This window comes from Mycteria americana, chromosome 7 (genome assembly GCF_035582795.1).
Source record: "Mycteria americana isolate JAX WOST 10 ecotype Jacksonville Zoo and Gardens chromosome 7, USCA_MyAme_1.0, whole genome shotgun sequence".
Lineage (NCBI taxonomy): Eukaryota > Metazoa > Chordata > Aves > Ciconiiformes > Ciconiidae > Mycteria > Mycteria americana.
This window is the reverse complement of record NC_134371.1, coordinates 64,988,392-64,998,269: the sequence shown is the minus strand read 5'-3', so window position 1 is coordinate 64,998,269 and position 9,878 is coordinate 64,988,392.

Genomic DNA, 9,878 nt, shown 5'->3' with positions numbered 1-9,878 from the left:
TCCCTGCCGTGCACCTTCCTTGGAGTGACACCACCCTTAGGGCTGCGCCCATCTTTGGGGTGCACCCATTTGATGGGGACACTCTCTTTGGGGTGCGCCCTCCTTTAGGTGCACCCTACTTATGGTGTACCTGGCACCTGTCAGAGGGTGCATCTGTCAGCTGGTGGCACCCTCCTTGGAGGGACACTTGCCTGGAGGGTGCAGCTGCCTAAGAGTGACACTCTCCCTGGGAGCCACCCTGCTTGCAGTGCACCTTACTTGGGTTGAACCCTCCTTATAGGTCACCCTCTTTGGGGTGCACCTGCTTGGAGGTGGTACCCTCCTTGGACAGCAGGTGACAAGAGAGTGACACCCACCTGAGGGTGACATCGTCCTTGGGGTGCACCCTCCTTATAGTGCACCATCCTTGGGTTGATCCCTCCTTTTGGTGACACTTTCCTTGTGGTGGCACCAGCCAGGGAAGTTGCATTAGGTCTGTAGAGCACATCTCCACAAGAGGGATGTGCTGTGGGGTGAGAAGCGTGGCCCCACACGCACCCTGCAAGGCCCAGCTGTGGCTTGGGCTGGGAGACAGGTGAGTGGGTAGAAGGGATTGATGGCGATGAAATAACATGGGCAGGCAGGGGGTGGTGTTGGAGCGGTTGGGTAGTGGGTTGGAGGGGGAGAAAAGAAGCGTCATGGAGAAGAGAAGGGTGGCTGTGAGGTGGACAGTGGGTGTCAGGACCTGCCTGCTTGGGTGGTGCCGGGCCCTGGGTCCTGCATGCTGAGGAAGGGAGGTGGCACTTACGGATGTCTCCTTGCTGCCCTTCACCCTCAATGGGAGGCTGGGAGAAGTGGAGGCCCAGTGGGTGTTAGGAAGTTCATGTGTGTGGTTGGGAAGGGCTGAATTTGGGGTGATGGTGGTGTTACCCACTGCTAGCAGCTGCTGGGCAGTGCGCTGGGGTGCGATGGTGGATGAGCAGTTCTCGCTTGGCAAAGCAGCTCCAGGAGCCTTCTTGTGGGTCAGTAGCCGTGTTGATACAAAGGAGCAAAACAGATCCACAGGGAAGGAGACATGGATACATCAGCAGTCAGTGCAGCCAGCTGAAACCATCTCCATATCTTGGCGGTGCTGTCAGCTGTTTCTCCTGAGCTAAAACCCCATCCTAACGATAGCGTTATCCATTCGGTAGCGTTTCAGCCCTGGGACAGCCTGCAGCCTGGTATGGTGGTGGTGTATATTAAGTAATAACGCAGCTGCTCTAAGCAGGCTACTTCTTGCTAGAACTTCTCATTAGAAGTGTCCTTTGGGGGGGAAGAAAACCCTATCCTGAAGGAAACACCCGTTTAGTGACCCCAACTCTTTTCTGTGATGAAGATTTCCCTTTTTACTCACTCAAAAGACAACTGCAACCCAAAAAAAGAAAGCCCTTGCCATGCTGCACAGCAACTGAGGCTGGCGAGCAGCTGATGCGGCTGTGTTTGCTGTAAGGTGAAGGTCTCCCTGCTTTGCAGTGCCGTGGCCTCAGTTGCCTCTCGCCTGGGTGATGAGACCCCTGTGAATGCTGTCCTGGGACCTCTGCATCTCCAGACCAGAGCTCTGGCAAAGCAGGAGCTGCTCCTCAGCTCAGAGAGCCTGTGCTAGGGGAAAGGGTTTGTTGTTCGTGCAGAGGCTCAGGTCCATTTCTCTTTCAAGCAGTCAACCCACGGACAATTTCAGCTGAAAGTCCAAAAAGTTTCCTAAGGAAAGCAGGATGTTCTCCCTCATCTCCTAAATAGGATGTAAACTTTGTCTGGACCATGTGAATAGTTCACGTTAAAAAAAAACCCCATGCATGCTCATCCCGAGTAAGGAGCATGGCTGAACACCAAAACTGGCGTAGTGTATTTGACGAGTAGTTCTGCCGTGTTTTAATGGTGTGAATTCTGATACCTCTCTGTTTCTTATTCAGCCACAAGAAGTAGCAGAAGGCAGTCACAAACACAAGCCATGCTCTGAAGTAGTAAAGAGCTATTTGGGAAGGCGTGTAAACGAAGGATAGCTGATAAAATAATGACCAGACTATGCAACTTCCTATCATAAATAATAAAATGACAACTCCATTCAATAAATCCAAAATATAAATAACTAAAATAATGGGCTCAGGGTAGAAACAGGAAGGTTGCTGTAATATAAAACCATACGTAGTGTAATGAAACCGTATCTGTTCAATCAGAACCATAGCTGTACATGAAGGCATAAGAGAAATAGTATTTACAAATAATGTTGTTATTATCTTATCTAAAGTTTACTATCTCCTGGAAAGCTTGAGAAAACTGTCTTCTTCAGGCAGCTGCAAAGTTGTCAGTCCCCGCAAGTCTTTACCTTGCAAGCTCTCGGCAGCTCTCTTCTGTCTTTGCACACAAGAGCACGTGGGGCTCGTTTGATCTCTGCTTCCAGCCTTGGCAAGCCCTGACTCTGCCTGAATGAAGCACCACAACAAACAGGTGAGATCTCGAATGGTTTTTTTTTTTTTAATGGTTAAACTAATATGTTTAACAGGAGCTGCTGTATGTAGATGTACTATTTTGCCATCTTGCTTGTTCCTAAAAGTTGGTAACTAAATCTCGGAGCAAAGTGATGCGTCATGAGTGTTTCTGCAGCCTGTTGTACACCCAGAAGCTGTTTACTAGAAATACGGAATTAATATTAATAAGGTTTTTTAAGTTACAGGATATATTTTGGGGACTTAAGGCTTACAGGAGATTATAGAAAGCCCTTTGCTTGGCAGCAAGCATGTCACCGGGTGGGTGAGCACCTTCCACCTGCATTGGTGTCAGTGAGAACTGAGAGCAGTTGTTCTGCAGATCCTGGTGTGCTCCTGGAAAGCAGTGCCGGGGCTCAGGCTTGAGGGAATTCGCTTAATTTTCCCTCTGGCTTTTAAATAAACACATGTATGTGTGCATGCTTATATGTATGGGTACCTATAGATCCCATTTGCACACGCTGGGGGAGGCAGCTGTGCTTATAGGCAGGAGCTGGAGGGTCTTGAGTAAAACGCTGGGTGGGGAGGTGTTGCCAGGAGATGGAGACTCCAGTGTCTGGCAAAGTGGCATTTTTATTTTTGGTGTAGATCACACGAAATGGTATTTGTGTGTGAAGCAGGATAGAAATCGCTTCCCTCTGCTTACGTTCATCTCTGAATGATCTGTCTGTGCCTAGTAATCTTGCAGCTTACTTAAAACGGAAATCAAATGTAGACTGGGTGCTGTTCAGCCCAGCTAGAGGCTGTGCGGTTTGCAGTCTCTAGGCTTTGGTTTTTTCCCCTTCCCCCCACCCCTACCCCACTGAGAAATCCTTCACTCGAGCGGTGGGATATATGTCTCTGTTTAGGGGAGGGCATCCTCGCATGCCTTTGGTTCCTTTGTGGCCAGTTGTCTCTGCTTTTTCAGACACTGTGTGTTAGCAGTCGTTTTTTCTGGGTTTGGGCTTATTAAATACATCCCGGCAGGGCTTGTTCTCTCTTGCTTTGCTGCTTGTGCCCCTTATTGCACCCCAGTGCCAGCCGGGAGTCAGATCCCCCCATCCAAGCACCTCCACCCTCCCCGCAGCCAGGGACTACGTGATGGCACGGGGAAAGCTGCCTTTGCTTGGGGCACTCCGCTCTCCCTGGTGTGCTCCCAGGGCTGGATTTATTAGAAATTAGGGCTGAACGCTAAAACATTGAGGGTCTTTTGCACCCTTTTTGAGGTGCTGGAGTCCTGGGCAGAAACACAGGGGCCCCTCGCAGCTCTCTCAGAGGCTCGTGCCCCGCACTCACGTTTTGCTGATGCTCCTCTTGGGCACCCAACTCCCTTCACTAAATATGCAAGGGGCTTTTTCGGTAACGCGGAGCTAAACAGCAGGATGCTGAAGGGTTGGGAGGGCACCCAGGCAAACCTGGGTGCCGCCTGTTGCAGCGCTGGCTTCGGTCACCGTCGGGAACCTGCAGAAGGGCTCGTAGCTGAACGTCTCCAGCCACGTCTGACCTGTCAAAGGGCTTCAGCTCAGCATCCTGAACCTCTTGGCCCGTTTGGGAAGAGGTTAGGATGCTGTATTTTTCCTGTTCAGTGTGACCAAAAAAGGCCAGGAACACTGTGCATCTGTTTATACAAAAGCTCAGGTTCTGGGGCATGCCATCCAACCCTTGTAAGTGCCCTAAATCTGTGGATTTTCAGTAGGATTTGCTTTCCCAGTCTGTTTTTGGAGGAGATAGTTAATGAGAGAATGCAGCAGTGGGTAAACTGTGACATGTGAAATGGGTTTTTCTGAATGTTAGAGAAACTACATGCATCAGAGGCTTATGCACATTAGATTTGTAACCAAGCAATTCCCATTTATATTAGGTAACTGATGTTATTTGTCAAACCCCATGTACTGGCCAAGAGCAGGTGTTGAACTGTCGTGCTACAGCGTTGGAAATTAACTTTTCTGGGGGTTAGCTATTCAAAAACAATCTTGTGATTAGCTCATTGTAATATAATGTAACAACATGCAATATGGAAGTAGTATTCAAAAAATGTAGTGCATATGGGTCCAAAGTCTATTCTCTTTTTGGTATTGAGTGAAAATCTGGACTGTATGGCAACATACGATGCTCTGGTGGGAACGTGTGCTGAAAACCCTCCCTGAGTCAGAGCGGGCAAGGAGTGTGATATTTCTTACATTGAAAATAAAACACGTTAAGCACGCAACATGATAAACATACATTTAATGAGGAGGCTGCTGAAGAGCGACTGCTTGCATGTGCAAGCACTGGGTGCATACACGCTCTACCACGCAGTTAGAGAAGGACACATTTTCTGAGTGGTTTACTCCTCCTTCATGAGAATGACACTTCTGGATAAGGTTTTTTTAAGGGCACAAATGAGTAGATTGACTAGATTCCTCATCCCATTCGAAGTTAATAGTAATGAATTCCTGGTATTTTTTTATATGCTCTGTGATTAGGGTGATGGGTTTTTGGGGGGTCATTTTTAAAGCAGATATGTACACTAGTCCTTTTTCTGCAATCGTGGAATCAGTCTTTTAGGCTTTATCCACAGATGTGAAGCACAATATGGGTTTGAGGTGAGCTATAGGGAAAGGTGGGGGGTATTTTTTGTTTCCATGCAGTCTTACCCTCCTTTTCTTTACAAGTTGTGGGCAATACAATTCCTACAGAAACTTTGTAGCCTGGAGCTCAGCATCAAATCCTGGAAGATAACTTCTAGCAGTGTAGAGGGAAAAGCAGTGACTGTGCGAGCTGCTTATAGCATTTTTTCAGTGGCTTGCCAAGTATGTTTTCTTTTAGGGCATAATCTGCGAGAGCTGGCAGACCTTCTCTTGGCTTTGCCTAATGAGCTCAGCTGGGAAAGCACTTGCTGGTGAGGAGGGGTTTGCAGTTTATCCTCACCCTTTGGTTTGGACCCACGAGCATCTATGCCAGGGATTGACTGAGGAAGAGTTTAGGATTTGGTCTGTTGCCTGTACAGTAGATCCAGCCTTTTTTGACCTTGATACGAAATGCTATTTAAAGACCCATGACCTTGCAGAATCGGTCCGCTATTTCCTTTGCCCCTTCCGTATTGCTGCTCTGTATCAAAACATTACTGCAAACAGGGTGGAACAACATGTTCTCCACGTCCATGATGGCCAGAACAAGCATAGGGCTAAAATTAAACCACACACAGATGGTATGAACTGAAGAAATACTTAAAATGAGGCTTGTTGGAGCATCAGAATCTGTTATTTGGACGGGGCTGCGGAGTGCAGATGTTCCTGCCTGGGGTGGAGGGATGCTGCGGGGTCAGCCCCTGCACGTCGAGTGTCTGGTTCATGTCTCGACCAGGACCTCGGGATTTGGGTTCAGCCCCTGTGGGATGCCTGGCGAGCTGTTAAGGACTGCACGCAGTTAAGGGTTGAAGTGCCCAAAGTCGGAGAGATGGAGCTGAGCTGAAGTCTAAAAATCCCCATCCAAACCTTCCACTTGGCTGCTGCCAAGCCCTAATGTTTAGGTGGCTTTTATTTTATTTTTACTTTTAAGCTCCCCAGCTGGGAATCTGCCAAGAGTCAGACCTCTCTGATTAACCCAAACTGCTCCATTTTTAACAGCGCTGAGCTGTGAAGTCCCTAAGCCCAGAACAACCCAAGGTCCAGGTATTGCCCTGCGCCTTAGTGGCTGCATCTTAGGAGCATCTTTAGTGCCTCGTGGTACCTGCAGTTTTGCTTGGGGTAAATCAGGGGTTCTGGTTCCCATTTCTAGTTGTGTCTATGTATCCTCTTCAATCGCCAATTTTAAAGTAAATGTAGATTTTTTTTTTTTAATTTAGCCCTCTATCTTTTTATGTTTCAGTTCCCAAAGCTCGTAACTCATTCCTTCTCCCCGCCTGTGTCCGAGTGGGCATTTTAGACTGGAAACTCTCAGACCTGTCCTGAAAAATTTATGTATTTATGGCAGGACGTTACACTTTGTGGCAGGCTGCTAGGATGATGGGTTGGCTGTACGTTTTGAGAGATTTGTCCCTGCCGTTGTCTGTGCCAGGTCTGAGCGTCCCTCGGCCGGGCTGTAACACATAGTCCTATTTGTGTGCGTGTTTTTAATGAGCGTGTTGTTTCAACTGAAATGCCTCTTTCTGGGGCAGGCACTCTCGGAGAATCGCTCTCGCCCTCTCTCACCTCGGTAGCAAACTGAGAAAGGTTTCCTTTAGTCAGCTGGGGGAGAGGGGGAGGATTTATGAATTGGAGAAACACATTCCTGATGTGGAATAGGCACATTCCGCATCCCCCCCCCCCCCCCCCCCCCCCAATAAAAGCACCATTTGTGTGGCAAATAGCCAAGGGTTTTATGAATACAGCTCTTACTTTCTCCAGCTGTTAGAAACCTTTCTCAAATATGAATTAAAATAAAAAGCCTTGCTAGACACTTTTAGCGCTCGTAATTCTGCTATTTTTGGTCTGCGGTGTGGCGTTCTTGCATCAGAAATCTTGGTTTGAGAGGCTTGAGTGGCTTCTTTCAAATACTATGAAATTGCAAAAAAATCTGAAAGATGTATGACTTTAAATAATCTCCCACCCTGTAAGGATCATCAGGAACTTGATGTGATTATGTCCCTAGATTTGATGCTTCCCTAGCTGTTATGGCTGTGAAATCCCGTCTCTGATATTTTATCTAGGCTTGTCCTTCCTTCAGAAGCCATTGGGGTGTGTTCTTGAGAAACTGGCACAGTTGGGATTAGGTATTTTTAATAAATCAAGTACTGGGGAAAAGAAAAGACTGGGACTGCAATCCATGCATAGGAATGTCCTAGAGGTTTTAAGAAAAGCATTTTAGGTTACATCGCGGGAACGAGCTTTGGTAAGAGACGTGGGAAACCATGGTAACGTTAGGAAGATGGTTGAACCGTGAGTTTGCAGTTTGCCTAGCGGAGCGTGCGTGAGCAGGGCGAGACGTCTCGGGGATTTCTCAGGCAGGCAGGCGAGGGGCAGGGAGATGTGCTCGCTCGGCTGCGTGCTCGGGCGATCGCAGAGGAAAGGCAGTGCTTTTTGCAGGGGGGACGAATTTGGACAGTTTGCAGTTGTTAGTGATTTTCTGTAAGTATCGGCCCTGTGTTAAGTGTGCATTCGTGCATGGATTTTTGGATACTTCCCTGCTAAGCGGGACTCGTGCCTTGTTCCCAGTCACTCGGGAGGGTTATCCCGAGCAGGGAGCGCAGGCTGGGACACCTGAGCAGTCGCTGCAGCGGGGCTGGGGCATCTTTTCCCTGCCATGTTTATAATCCAGCTATTCCTCTTCCTATAAGAAACCTCACTTACCTGTCTGAACCAAAGTTGGGTAAATTAGGGGTTTGTAAGCAAAGGAAGCAGGCTGCTTGGCTGGTCCCAGATACCTAGATGCAGTGTGTGTAAAAAAAAAAAAAAAAAAAAAAAGAAAAAAAAGTCCATTTCTGACAGAGCATAAATCCTGCTTCTCCCCCCCGCAACTGCAAACATCCTTTTGAGAGAGCAGCCAGAGTCATTCTGGATATCCCCGGTCAGCAGGGACAGAGGGATTGCTTTCCAGGAGGACGGGGCTCACACGGTGCCGGCGTGGCCACGGGCACATCAGGACCCTCCCAGCCATTTTGTGCATCTGTATTCAAGCGACGTGGCAGCCAGCGGGGAGAGGAAAAAGTCTGGACAAATGTAAAATCTCACCCACTCGGATTTTGAAGGTGAATCAAGAAAATGTGTTGAGGGGGAGGGGGGAGAATCTAGTTAATTAAGGTGGAGTGGATGTAAGTTGCAGACAGTCACTGAATGATCTCTCATATCTCCCTAGACCTATGCACAGCAAGGAGAGGTGAAACTGAGAGCAAATCTTGCCTTATACATTTGTATGACGTGGCAACAGGATGGCTCAATTTATTTGCGAGAGCCGTAGAGATTTTTCACTTCTGTTGCATTAGCCTGAATCCCAACCAGATCAGAGATAAATAACAGAGCTTCCTAGAGACGGAAAACTAGCCAAAGGACCATCAATGCCTTTGCATCTGGATCTACACTCAGAAATTCAGCATTTTTTGCTGGCTGGTAGGAAAAAGTGAGTATTGCCCGCATTGTGCACATCAGTCCTGGTGGGATCTTCTTCAAGGATGAGAAGTGTCTGTAATGGTTGTGCCAAGGCTGCCACAAAACGGACGCTCAGGGGTAATTACACGACGGGCGTTTTTGTGTGTCTGTGAGATGGAGGCTTGTCCGAGGCTGCAGCAGCGTCGTTCATGTAGGTCACCAAGCTTAACAAGGCAGTGGCGGGAAATGTGCGTGAACTATTGCACTCATTTGGAGAGAGGACTTAATTGTCTAGAGGCTTTGATGAGAAATAATTGCTAACGGCTTTAATACAAGTTGCTATTGTCAAAGAAGTTGTTGGCCTTTGGCTGCTCCGCAGGAACTTTGTGTGCCCAGGCTTACCCTGGCGTCGATGGAGCAAGCTGCCTGGAGTTACCTTGCTTCCGTACAAGGGTAAGACATCTCACATGGGCAGTAACTATCCATCAACCAAAGCGGGGTAACACTTTACAGTGCAGCAACCTGATTGTGTGTCAAAGCCCATAAAACATGCATGTAAACTCTGACTTGCAGCACTAGTAAGTCGTATTCTCCTTCTATGATAAGGTGATGCGCTTAGTGGAAGAGGGAGAGGCTGTGGATTTTTTCTACCTAGACTTTAGGAAGGCCTTTGACATCGTTTCCCACAGCATTCTCCTGGAGAAACTGGCTGCTCATGGTTTGGACAGGCATACTCTTTGCTGGGTAAAGCACTGGCTGGATGGCCGGGCCCAAAGAGTGGTGGTGAATGGGGTTAAATCCAGTTGGCATCTGTGGTCACCAGTGGTGTTCCCCAGGGCTCAGTATCGGGGCCAGTTCTGTTTAACATCTTTATCAATGATCTGGACGAAGGGATCGAGTGCACCCTCAGTCAGTTTGCAGATGACACCAAGTTGTGTGGGAGTGTTGATCTGCTGGAGGGTAGCAAGGCTCTGCAGAGGGACCTGGACAGGCTGGATCCATGGGCCAAGGCCAACTGTATGAGGTTCAACAAGGCCAAGTGCAAGGTCCTGCACTTGGGCCACAGCAACCCCATGCAACGCTACAGGCTTGGGGAAGAGTGGCTGGAAAGCTGCCCGGCGGAAAAGAACCTGGGGGTGTTGGTTGACAGCCGGCTGAATATGAGCCAGCAGTGTGCCCAGGTGGCCAAGAAGGCCAGTAGCATCCTGGCTTGTGTCAGAAATAGTGTGGCCAGCAGGACTAGGGAAGTGATTGTCCCCCTGTACTGGGCACTGGTGAGGCCGCACCTCGAATCCTGTGTTCAGTTTTGGGCCCCTCACTACAAGAGAGACATTGAGGGGCTGGAGCGTGT